This window comes from Neofelis nebulosa, chromosome 14, assembly GCF_028018385.1.
Source record: "Neofelis nebulosa isolate mNeoNeb1 chromosome 14, mNeoNeb1.pri, whole genome shotgun sequence".
Taxonomy (NCBI): Eukaryota; Metazoa; Chordata; class Mammalia; order Carnivora; family Felidae; genus Neofelis; species Neofelis nebulosa.
In genome coordinates, this window is record NC_080795.1 from 176446 (window position 1) to 188759 (window position 12314).

Consider the following 12314-nt stretch of genomic DNA (forward strand, 5'->3'; position numbering starts at 1 on the left):
GTTTACTTCTCTTTACTCTGTTCCTGCCATGTTCTAAGTTTTGACCTTGTGCTTTTTCTTACTTTACACATTTATTCTTGGCAACCTCATACTTTGAGTTAGCTGTCACAGCTATATAGCTTTCAGATGTGTATTTGACCTTTTTCCTTGAGCTCCGTTTAAACTCAGTGTATCATGAAATTATCAATTTCTTACCCTTAATCCACTAAGCCCTGACAGTTTCTCCTGCAAGTTGTTGGTCTCAGTCTATTGACAGTGATGCTTGACTAGGAATGCCCGAGGCACTTGCCTGGGCCCCTGGATTACTTGTACTGAGCCGTTTTCCCTGACCAGGGCCAGTGTTGTGGCTGGACCAGACCTTGTGGTTATTGTTATGATTGCAGGATGCACTTCAGCAACAAACATCAGGGACGTTTGAGGAGCAAGATTTACAACTCCCAGGTCCTGGAGGGTACATTGCACACCCACGTGCTACCCAGTGAGGTGGAGGGGGGCTGGGGGAAGAGGAGAGCAAGAAAACCTGAGGTCTGAGGGTGGGGTGTCTAGGGTTTTGGAGGTTCATTCTTTATTGGCTAATTTAAAGCCTAAGGGTGGGAATTAGAGCACCAGAAGGGAGAAGTGAAGTCACTCAGATAGTCAGTTATGTAGGTTACCGAGGGTTTTCTGAAAGAGGGACCTTCATGGGTAGGGGCAGCTTAATTCCTGATCTTGTTGGTTTGTGTCATATAACTGGTGCTATGTTTGTTCAAGATGGATGTCTTCTGAAATGGATGCCTTGGCAACCAAAAGTTAATGTCAGGCATTCACAGTACATCCTTAGAAATCCTAGTGTTTGACTTGAGACTCAGTTCTGCCCTCTGATTCTATTAGTTTTCAAGAACTTACCAGTTTTTCTTGTCAATAATTATATTAGTGATCTATTGCTGTTTAACAGATTGTCTCAAAACTGAAGCAGCTTAAAATAAGTGCTTGTTTTTTCATATAGTTTCTGAAGGTCAGAAATCTGGGAATGGCTCAACTGGCTGGGTCCAGCTTAGTGTCTTCTACAAGGTACAGTCAAATAAAGGGTCACAGAGCCTGGGGATCCACTTCCAGACTCACCCGTGTGTTTGTTAGCGAGTGTCAGTTCCTTGCCACTTTCGTAGGGCAGTTCTCACAACATGGCGACTGGCTTTCCGAAGAGAAAGAGACAGGGAGGGGCTAAGCCCTGGTGTCTTTTATAACAGTCTCAAAAGTGACATCCCATCTCTTCTGTCCTATTCTTTTTGTCACATAGATCAACCATGTACAGTGTGAGAGGGGCTACAGAGGATGTGAATGCCAAGAGGTAGGAATGATAGGAAGTGATCCTGGAGGCTAGCTCCCCCAATAGTTTTTTCCTTTTTCCTTTTCTTTTCTGTCACCCTAGGTCGGGCCCAAAGTAATTTGTGTTTGGAGTTTTTTTGTGGTACCAGCCATGTAGCTTGCTTCTGTTCCATCTTCAGAGATGACTTTCCCTTAGACACCACTTTAATTAATATTGTTGTTCCTCTGCTTAAGCATTTCACTTCTTATTGTCTACATAATCAATTATTTTGGACCTAACTTGTGCTAAAAGCCTTATAGATGTATTAATTCATTTATAGATGATTCTCTCTCTCTTTTTTTTAAGTAGGCTCCACACCCAGCACAGAGCTTGAACTCATGATTCTGAGATCAAGACCTGAACTGAGATCAAGAGTCAGACACTCAACCAACTAAGCCATCCAGGTGCCCCTACAGATGGCTCTTTTTTTTTTTTTTTTTTTTAACTCATTTAATTCAACAATCCTATTAGGTACTATTATTAGTCTCATTTTATGGACAAGAAAATTGAGGCACAGTAGAGAGGTTAACTAATTTTTCCAAAGTCACACAGCAGTTAAGTGAAGAAACCAGGATTTGCACTCATGTAGTCACTTCCAGACCTTGCTTTTTTTGTTTAGGCTCTTATAGCCTTTTATTCACAGCTTCCATAATGTGGCCGTACCTTATTCCTTAACTTTATAACTTTGTTCATTATTTATCCTTTAGGTAAGTAAATGGCTGTTTTCATTTGCCTCTTGGTATTTGTTCATGTTCTTAGTTTGGAGTAATGCCATTTCTTCCATTTTTGCTTACTGGAATCTTAATTATCTGTCAAGTACCACCTCAAATCATCTATCTATAATCATCTATTATCTCTAATCATCCCAGTTGTAAATGAACTTTATTTTGTATTCCTGTGGAACTTTGTATTATTCTTAATAGCTTCATGTCTTATATTATTAGGTTTACTTGTACTTATCCTTATGATGTAGACATTTTAAGATTATGTTCACCCCATGTGCCCCAGAGCACCTGCCATAATACCTTGTACATATTAGGTACCTATTAAGTATCTGATGAAGGAATGAAAATGGTACTAGTTTAAAAGATTTGCAAGTATTCTAGATCTGAAGAAACATAAGGAAATACCTTATTCAGAAGACATGAGTACTAGCCTCAGCTCTGCAACTGAGTAATTTTGTAATTTTGGGCAAGCTATATAGATCTTTCTGGACTCTTAAGATGAAAGCTGATATGGTCATGGACTAAAGTGGTAGAGTTGGGAATGGTATTAGGAGAGGACTGAGTTGATTAATTATAAAAAGAAGATGAGATTTATGCACCTGACATTGAAAGATGAAAAGAGGAGAATCAGTGGTGACTCAGAAATTGAACTTCTGAAAAACGGAAAAGTTGAGGGGAATTAGTTGCTTCTTACCTGATGTTAGGATATACAGATAGGTGAAAATTCAGCCCAAGGGAGAGATTGGGCTGTTGGAGAGCAGGCAGTTGCTTCAAAGACTGGCACTATTTTAGTTCTTTTCTTCCTCTTGCCTTAGGCCCCTCACTTCAAGTTCTTTTTTCTTTTATCCTTTGTTTCCTTTCCTTGCTAAATAGCCACGAATGACTGGCTAATACTCCCCTTTCCTAGTTGCTTACCTTTTGAGATTTCCCGATACACCCTCTCACTCCTTTTGCCTCCCCAGACTAAATTATAGCTCTCCTCCCTGAATCGTAGAGCTCTTTTCCCACTGAAGGAAAAACCATGTCGGCAACATCCTAAAAAAGAGAAAAGGAAAATTACATATTCCTGATGGCACCTTCCTTCCCTAATCCTTTGCGTTATCATCACAAAAACTTAATTTCTGGTGTTTCTTGCATAATGACGTGGGCATGATGATAGATATTAACTAAATATAATGTATATGTCAGTTTGAACTGAAGAGTACACAAGGCTCCATTTTAGGTGAAAGTGTTTCTCAAGAAAGGGAGATATTTGCTTCTTTGAAGCCAGAGGGATGGAGCCCGTGGAGAAAGTAAGGACCCTTTACTACAGAGATTGGATTCTGTCACAGAAGGTTAGTATGGAGAACAGGAACATGTTTCCTCTGAGACCATAGGGAAGGAGAGGTCAATAGATGGGAGGTTGGCTGATTTTTACAATGGCAGACTTTAACCTTGGGGAAGATGTGATGGCTTGAGCTATGACAGTGACATGGAGAGGTAAAGGGAAGAGTGAGTATGGAATTCATGAATGTATGTGATTGTGTGTATGTGTGTACAGAAGAATGCGTGTGAGCAGAGGACTAGGGAATGACTAAGAGTATTTACCAGCAATGACCAAGGACATGTAATAAGAAAATAGGAAGTTCTCATTTGTGGGTCTTTTTACGATAGCCCTGTGGATTGGTGATTGGTAAAGTGAGTTGGTGGAAGGAAAGGAATTTTAATGCTTGAAAGGCAACATTGGAATCGTTGGGCATAGAGTGCAGACATTATGATAAAATGAATGGACTTGAGACTTAAAGTCTCAGTGAATTCCCAGATATTCAGAGTATTCCCAGATTCACAGATACTCAGTCAGAAACAAGGCCAGGGTACCTTCTTTGTGTGGAAGGTGCACATGATAGTTATTGTCAGGCACTTTTGTTAAAATAAGACCATGCAGAGTTAGTGGCTAGAATATATTTCCTAGCATGAGGAAATACATGAGGAAAATCTTGAAATGGTGCCCTTGACTATCTCTCTGACTAGGTCAATATACCTAACATTTCTAAGTTGTAGTTTGTCTATAAAATGGGGATAATACCTATATCTTGCAGCATTAGCATGGAGACTAAATGATGAGAATGCATGAAATGATGTACTGAACATAAAAGCACTCAATGTTAGTGGTGATGAAAGCAGTTAATAATAAAACCGTGATCATGAAAGGATTTTTATATGACGGCAAATCTATTGTATGTGCTCTACTACTTTGCCTCTAGATTTCCCTGTAATTACTTTTAGCTTGCTGAAGAAGGACTGGAAAGAGGGCTTTGTTTTAAAGTCGTTCAGTCATGGTGAGAGATTCTCTCATAGTTATCTTGGTAGGAATACCTTACGGTTCCAATTTTAGCCCTTGATAATCTCATCAGATGGCTTACTGGTGGCTCTACTCAGAATCAGGCTACTTAGTATTGACATCTTTGTCTACATTGTCTTGTTCTTCAAATGGAAGGGAAAGAGAGCTAACATTATCAAAGATGTTCTATATCTCAGGTACGTCACACATATACCTTATTTAAGGGAGAAGATATTCTTTCTTTTTAATCAATAATATATGCTTACAAATAAGATAAAATAGTACAAAATAGTTTCTCATGAAAACCAGCAATCACTGCCCTGTTCTTTCCTGTACTTAATTCTGTGCCTGAGAGGCATTTTTTTTTTAAATTGAGATAACTGTAGATTTATATTAAGTTCTAAGGAATAATAGAGATATTATGTATCCTTTACCCAGTTTGCTCCAGTAGTAACATTTTGCAAAACTGTAGTACAATATCCCACCAATATTTTGACATTAATACAATCTAATTATCTTATTCAGATTTCCCTGGAGGTATGTGTATTTACGTTGGTACATTTTTACACATGTGTAGATTTATGTGCCACCACCACTAGAGATACTGAACGTTCTGTTAGCTCAAGGATCCCTTTGATAATCCATCATACCTTCTCGCTTCCCACTGCTAACCCCTGGCAGTTGTTAATCTGTTCACCATTTTAAACATTGCATCATTTCAAAAGTGTTACAGAGATGAAACCATGCAGTTTATAATATTTTGGGATCATTTTCTTTTTCTTTTTTGTCTTTTTACTCAGCATAATACTCTGGAGATTAATACTAGTTGTTTTGTGTATTAGTAGTGTTCATTTTTATTGCTGAGTAGTATTCCATGGAGTGCACATACTACAGTTTGGCTCAACATTTTACTTGTTGAAGGACATCTGGGCTATTTCCAGTTTTGGTTATTATGAATAAAGCTGCTGTGCACACTTATGTGCAGATTTTTGTTTGAACATAGCTTTTCTTTTTCTAAGATAAATACCTAAGAATGTAACTGCTGGGTCATATGGTAATTGGATGTTTAGTTTTCTTTTTTTCTTTTGTTAAGATTTTATTCTTAAGTAATCTCCACACCCAACGTGGGGCCCAAACTTGCAACCCAGAGATCAAGAGTCACATGCCCTGTCAACTGAGCCAGCCAGGCTCCCCTGGATGTTTAGTTTTATAGTAAACTAACTGTTTCTCATAGTGACTGTACAGTATTACAGTCACACTGGCAATGTATGAATGATTCAGTTTCATAGATAATGAATTTATCCTTTTAAAGTATAAGGTTCACTGATTTTTAGTGTATTCACAGAGTTGGGCACATATTTCTAACTATAGAACATTTTCATCACCCTGAAAAGAAACCCCATGGCAACCAAAAGCTATTTTCTGTCTTCATGGATTTGCCTACTGTATATATTTCATATGAATGGAATAACATGTGGTCTTTATGACTGGCTTCTTTCACTTAGCGTAACGTTTTCAAGGTTCACCCATTGTTATTGCATGTATCAATACTTTATTTTTCTTTGAAGGTAAAATAATTTTCTATTGTATGGATATATCACCTTAAAAAATCCATTAGTAGATGGAAATTTGGGTTATTTCCACTGTTTGGCTATTAAGAATACTACTATGATCCTTTGCGTACCAATTTTTGGATAGACATAAGTTTTCATTTCTCTTAGATATAAACCTACTATTATAATTGCTGGATCATATGGTAAGTCTATGATTAAATTTTAGGGAACTGCTAAGCTTTGTTGCAAAGAGGTTGCATCATTTTATAGTCTCACCAGCAAGGAGTGAACATTCTAATTTCTCCATATCCTCTGGGGCGCCTGGGTGGCGCAGTCGGTTAAGCGTCCGACTTCAGCCAGGTCACGATCTCGCGGTCCGTGAGTTCGAGCCCCGCGTCGGGCTCTGGGCTGATGGCTCGGAGCCTGGAGCCTGTTTCCGATTCTGTGTCTCCCTCTCTCTCTGCCCCTACCCCGTTCATGCTCTGTCTCTCTCTGTCCCAAAAATAAATTAAAAAAAAAAAAAAAAAAAAAAAAGTTGAAAAAAAAAAAATTTAAAAATAATTTCTCCATATCCTTGTTAACACTTGTCATTGCCTATCTCTTGATTTTAGCCATCTTAATGGGTAAAATTGTTTTGGTTTTGGTTTACATTTCCATAATGACTAATGATTTTGAATGTCTTTTCAAGTGCTTCTTGGCCATTTTTATGTCTTCTTTGAAGAAATATCTATTCAAGCTATTTGCCCATGTTTTAGTTGTATTATTTATCTTTTTACTGTTGTTAGTGTTCTTTATAAGTTCTTATACCACTCCTATATGAGATATATGATTTGCAAATATTTTCTCCCATTCTGTGCACTTTCTGTTTTCTTGATGGTATCATTTGAAGCACAAGTGTTTAAAAATTTTGAAGTCCACAATCTATCTTTACTTTTGTTGCTTATGCTTTTGGTGTCATATCTAGGAAATCATTACCTAACCCAAGATCGTGAAGATTTATTTCAGAGAGTTTTTTTCTAAGAGTTTTATTATTTAGCTTTTACATTTAAACCTGTGGTTCATTTTGAGTTAATTTTTGTGTGTGGTGTAAGGTGTCTAGCTTCATTCTTTTGCATGTGGATATCCAGTTGTCCCAGCACCATTTGTTGAAAAGATTATTCTTTCCCCACTAAATTGTATTGGTTTGTTTGTTTGTTTTTTTGAAATTCAATTGACCATAAATGTAAGAGTTTCTTTCTTTCTTTTTAAAAAAAAAAATTTAGTGTTTATTTATTTTTGAGAGAGAGACAGAGCGTGAGCAGAGGAGGGGCAGAGAGAGGGAGACACAATCCGAAGCAGGCTTCAGGCTTCGAGCTATCAGCACAGAGCCCAATGCAGGGCTCGAACTCATGAACCATGAGATCATGACCTGAACTGAAGTCGGACACTTAACTGACTGAGCCACCCAGGCACCCCTAAGAGTTTACTTCTTAACTATAAATTCTCTTCCATTAATCTATGTGTTATCCTTTTGCCATTACCATAGTTTCCTAATTATGGTAGCTTGTGAAGTCTCTTTTTTTTTTTTTTATTTCAAGATTGTTTAAATTGTTCTGGGTTCCTTGAATTTCCATGTAAATAATAGCATCAGCTTGTCAGATTCTATAACCAGCCACCTGGGATATTTATTGGATTAAGTCTGTAAATAAATTGTAGAGTATTGCCATCTTAATATTAAGTTTTCCAATTAATGAATGTGGGATGTCCTTCCATTTTATTTAGATCTTTAATTTCTTTCAACTGTATTTTATAGTTTTCACCGTGAAAATCTTGTACTTCTTTAGTTACGTTTATTCCTTAAGTATTTTATTCTTTTTCATACTGTTAATGCAGTTTTTTAAAAAATTCATTTTTGTATTGTTCATTGTTAGTATATATAAATACAATGGATTTTTTATATTGAGATTACATTTTGCAGCTTTGCTGAACTCAATTATTTTATTTTATTTTTGAGATTTATACTTATTCATTAAGCTAATATTTAGTAAGCAAATTCATTTGTATCAAACACAAACAAAAAAAACCCATACAATAACATGAGACAGTTTTAATATACATGGGAAATATAGCATTTGAAATAAAGTTTCCTTTTCAAAGATCAGTGCATCTAGATTGGTTAGCCTACAAAATTATAATCCTTGATTATCAAAACAAAACTAAACAAAAAATGACATTTTAAAAAGAAAGGAAAATAATAGTTTCAAAAGCATAGATTTTTTTTCAAAAATGTCAAGTAGAAAAGTTAAATATTGCATACCCTAACTGAACAAACGTGGAGAAAATCTTTACCTATAGACCTAAAATGAATCCATGCAGATTTTAAAAACTTATTCTACCTTGTCTTTATTATTTTATATATTTCCTAATATATATTCAACAAAAATGATAATGCTTTCAAGATACAGAATATGTAAAACAAGATCATTTTTATCAGTAAATTAAAGGAGAAAAACCCCTAAAGTATAACTCTATAGAGACGCAAAGCAAGCTCTGAAGCAAAGAGTGACCATGATGGTCTCAAAGTAGAAATGTGTGACTTTTATTTAAACTTTAAAATGGCAGGCTGCTGGGCTGCCTGACCTGCTCAGTTGGAAGAGCATGTGACTCTGCATCTCAAGGTCATGAGTTCAAACCCCACATTGGGTGTAGAGATTACTAAAAAAAAAAAAAAAATTAAAACTTAAAAAAAAAAAAATAGGCCACCTAATTAATCTAGACCCTAGGGAAAGCAGGATGGGACAGGAAGTAAGATCTGGGACAAAAGAGACTAAACTGCTAAGAAAATAATCTTCTTTGTCTTTAGTATCTCTTTTGACTTCTCACCGAGTACAAAGATAAAGAAAAACTACTCATTCCTAGTACAGGGTCAATAAAAAATAAAATGGAAAAACTTATCTTTTGCTATGTTCCACTAATGTTTTACCTATAAAAATGGGAAGCAATTTAAGGAAATCTATACTTTCACCTGAAGTGAATTAAAGACAATTAAATTTTAAGCCAATCCTTTAACTATAGCAGTAATATTCTATTCTAAAAGAATTGTCTGAGAAGGGAGAAAGTAGGTAGCTATAGTAAGCTCCATGTGCATTGAATCTTTATACTCATTTGTCTTTTAAGGACAAAAACATTTTAAGTTATCATTTCCTCTTTAATCCTCTAAAATCCAATGCAAAAGAAGATGAATCTAGTCACACCCATGCCACAGATGTAGAAACAAAAGCAGAAAAAGATTAAATGACTCATAAGCTAGGTTATGCCATTACAAAATGGGAACAAAGTCTGACCTGCTCCTTTACTTACACATTAGTAAATATCAATGAAGTGATTAAATACTAAACTGGTCTTATCTTCCATATAACTTAAGATGGAAGGGGAAGCACTTAATGAAAAATACTTAAAATAAAACTTTATAACTCTTTTGTAGGGATTCCTTAAATTCCACTTTTCAACTTTTAATAAGTGTGCTAATTTACACAGGACACATTACCATTTACTATGTAACATTAAAGTTCCCAGTGAAGAAACTAGTCACTAGTGCAATAAGAAGCACCAGGAAAAAAACAAATAAACAAATAAATAAAGGCCAGCCTGTTGAGAATAATGGAGGGGAGAGACAGGAGGAGACTGGGTCCTTTATGACAGAATTTAGCCTGTACTTACTTGGAACCATCTTCCTCCAGACTCTCTGTTGTGAAAGATAATTAAATGTCTTTATTTTTTTTAAGCAAAAAAGAAACTGCTCATAAACTCTTATGTAGAATTCATCAAAAAAATTTTTTTTTTCTTGGAACAAAAATGGTAGAAATCCTGGGTTTTCTAGAGACTTGCATGAATATGAAGCTATGAAGGGTACACAAAGTTGAAGTACCTGGAATCATTTGGTTGCCTGTAGTCTTCAGCAAGATCACAAAGTACTCAAAGATTCTTTGGCCTTTTCAACCATATTTGCCTTGAAAGTCTTCGTTAATATCCAGTGTTAAGATAGGGATTTCTTGTAGAAAATCAAAGTTGATTTTCAGTGTTCTATGCAGGACTCAGCTTTCATGCTTATGGTGAAGCTTCTGTATATATTCAAGAATGCCTTGGTCTTCATTTCTTTCCCATATTCTATTCAAGCATTTCTCTGCAGTGGCTCAAAGATAACTGATTCCATCCAGTTCAGAGCTTTGGCCAAACTTTAGATTCATCCACTCATACCAGTCTTGATAAATTGCCTACTCTGTTTCATTCATGTAGTCATACTGATACAAACTAGATGCAAAACTATGCCTATACCTATATAGAGGTTGTTCAAAAATTGATACAGGCTTTTCTGCATCTTTGAGCTTGCTATTCAGACAAGCAAGCTAGGCTCATATTCGACTGAGGCAGGCATATGATTGGAAGGTAAAAGACTGTCATTCAGGTTTCTCATATATCATCTGAAGAACATTCCCACCACTTTTTTAAAATGTTAGTTCCTCAAAGTCGTCTTGAGTACTTTGAGCATTGCACCATCTGGCAGCAGGTTCAGGAACCACTTCCCAATCTTTGCAGACCTGTTTAAGAATATTCTCAAATGTCTTCCCTGAAGCAATGTTCCTTTCGATGACAGTTTTCTTCGTGCAGGTCCCCTCAGAGCTGGTCATGGGAGATAGGCGTCTCGTCTTGGATGGGGTGGCCATTCTGGTCTTGTGGTAGCCTGAGCACATTGGGCAGGGAGGGGTGGGAAGTGGCCATAGATGTATGTACTGGGGCTCACGCCACCAAAGAACATGATTTGACATGCAGGCTGAGCTCCCGCCTGCAGCAGCTGAACTCATTTATTTTAATAGTTGTGTGTGTGTATTCCTTAGAATTTTCTACATATAAGATCATATCATCTCTGAATAGAGATAATTTTACATTTTCCTTTCCAATCTGCATGTCTTTTATTTTTTCTTGCCTAATTTCATTGGCTAGAACCTTTTTTTTTTTTTTTTTTTTTTTTTTTTTAATTAATTTATTTTTTTTTTAATATATGAAATTTACTGTCAAATTGGTTTCCATACAACACCCAGTGCTCATCCCAAAAGGTGCCCTCCTCAATACCCATCACCCACCCTGCCCTCCCTCCCACCCCCCATCAACCCTCAGTTTGTTCTCAGTTTTTAACAGTCTCTTATGCTTTGGCTCTCTCCCACTCTAACCTCTTTTTTTTTTTTTTTTCCCTTCCCCTCCCCCATGGGTTTCTGTTACGTTTCTCAGGATCCACATAAGAGTGAAACCATATGGTATCTGTCTTTCTCTGTATGGCTTATTTCACTTAGCATCACACTCTCCAGTTCCATCCATGTTGCTACAAAAGGCCATATTTCATTTTTTCTCATTGCCACGTAATATTCCATTGTGTATATAAACCACAATTTCTTTATCCATTCATCAGTTGATGGACATTTAGGCTCTTTCCATAATTTGGCTATTGTTGAGAGTGCTGCTATAAACATTGGGGTACAAGTGCCCCTATGCATCAGTACTCCTGTATCCCTTGGATAAATTCCTAGCAGTGCTATTGCTGGGTCATAGGGTAGGTCTATTTTTAATTTTCTGAGGAACCTCCACACTGCTTTCCAGAGCGGCTGCACCAATTTGCATTCCCACCAACAGTGCAAGAGGGTTCCCATTTCTCCACATCCTCTCCAGCATCTATAGTCTCCTGATTTGTTCATTTTGGCCACTCTGACTGGCGTGAGGTGGTATCTGAGTGTGGTTTTGATTTGTATTTCCCTGATGAGGAGCGACGTTGAACATCTTTTCATGTGCCTGTTGGCCATCCGGATGTCTTCTTTAGAGAAGTGTCTATTCATGTTTTCTGCCCATTTCTTCACTGGGTTATTTGTTTTTCGGGTGTGGAGTTTGATGAGCTCTTTATAGATTTTGGATACTAGCCCTTTGTCCGATGTGTCATTTGCAAATATCTTTTCCCATTCCGTTGGTTGCCTTTTAGTTTTGTTGGTTGTTTCCTTTGCTGTGCAGAAGCTTTTTATCTTCATAAGGTCCCAGTAATTCACTTTTGCTTTTAATTCCCTTGCCTTTGGGGATGTGCCGAGTAAGAGATTGCTACGGCTGAGGTCAGAGAGGTCTTTTCCTGCTTTCTCCTCTAAGGTTTTGATGGTTTCCTGTCTCACATTCAGGTCCTTTATCCATTTTGAGTTTATTTTTGTGAATGGTGTGAGAAAGTGGTCTAGTTTCAACCTTCTGCATGTTGCTGTCCAGTTCTCCCAGCACCATTTGTTAAAGAGACTGTCTTTTTTCCATTGGATGTTCTTTCCTGCTTTGTCAAAAATGAGTTGGCCATACGTTTGTGGGTCTAG

The 12314-nt window shown here is 36.9% G+C and overlaps 1 protein-coding gene and 1 pseudogene across 2 annotated transcripts in view; one reads left to right on the forward strand and one right to left on the reverse strand.

Annotated features, from left to right (window-relative positions):
* Positions 1 to 12314, forward strand: part of SPIDR (scaffold protein involved in DNA repair) — a 504687-nt gene that overhangs the window by 1636 nt on the left and 490737 nt on the right. The gene's annotated exons all lie outside the window — the stretch shown is intronic.
* Positions 9666 to 10759, reverse strand: LOC131494291 (deoxycytidine kinase-like; annotated as a pseudogene).